Source organism: Tupaia chinensis, unplaced genomic scaffold, assembly GCF_000334495.1.
Source record: "Tupaia chinensis unplaced genomic scaffold, TupChi_1.0 Scaffold144806_1, whole genome shotgun sequence".
Taxonomy (NCBI): Eukaryota; Metazoa; Chordata; class Mammalia; order Scandentia; family Tupaiidae; genus Tupaia; species Tupaia belangeri.
In genome coordinates this window covers 27,464-28,635 of record NW_006204667.1, presented here as the reverse complement: position 1 = coordinate 28,635, position 1,172 = coordinate 27,464, and positions in this window count along the sequence as shown.

Genomic DNA, 1,172 nt, shown 5'->3' with positions numbered 1-1,172 from the left:
AATCCCTTCTCTTGCATTCTCCTCTCGGGATCTTGGGCACACACACACACACACACACATGCCCAGCATGAGTTTAGGCGACTGGGTCCGGGACTCGAACCACGGTCGACTACTTGGGAGTATAGCTACATAGCCATTACGCTAGCTGCTGGTCCCTCTACATCTCATTTCTCACCGACATACACTTGACCACTCTACACAGTCATATTATCCACCTAACTCCTGATGGAATTGAGTTTGCAACTCTGACGTAAACAAAATATTCTACATGAACAAATGAATTAAATTGCAAACTATGCTGTAGAGGGAAGCGCTTTTTTTTTTTTCATCAGAAAGAGACTCATTTATGAATCCTTATTCTGCCCCTTAATATCTAGGTGATCTTAAGCAAGATATAATACTCTTTGAGCCGTTCTCTTATCTGTGAATGGAGCTAAAAATACTATCTTACGATGTAGTGGTAGGAATTAGCTGAGACGATATTTCTGAGTAGCACAAGATATCTGTCACAGCATGATGGCTCCGTATAACTTGGTATCCGTCATTTCCCTCCCTCCAGCGGATGTCTGCGGAGGCTCAGAAGGATCTGTTCATTACATCTGAATGGGCAGGGAACACCTCACAAAAGCAAGTGGTCATTTTAACTGGGCCAAAAGGGTGAAAAGGAGGAGAGCTGACAAACTAGGGGTGTGGGGCTTTTCACGGTGTAGGATCTCCTGTTGTGGAAAGGTGGGGAGCCAGGTCATTTGAAGAGGGTTTTGCAATGCTAGGGATGGTAGAGAACATTCCTAGAGTAAGCATGCATTGCTGTCAATCACTTGCTTTCAACGTTTCCACCATGTGGTGCAAAATACCACTGGCTAGACTTAAAGTGCCTAGGAACGAACAGAAAGTAAATCCCAGGTCCTTGGAGATGATAGCTAATGTGAGAGCTTAGAGGGCCATTCCTGGCAGACAACCTTAAGAGGGAGTATTAGGCCCCAGAGACTAATCCTCCATTTCTAAACACACAGAGATACAAGAGAGTCTTCAAAGTTTCAAGAGAAAAAATGTGCATTATGAAAAAACTATGCATGAATTTCTAATTATTTTTGGCCCAAAATAAACTCACACTTTAATTCCACTTTTCTCTGAACTTTCTGAAGTTCTCTAAGTATTTTTTTTTTTTTTGG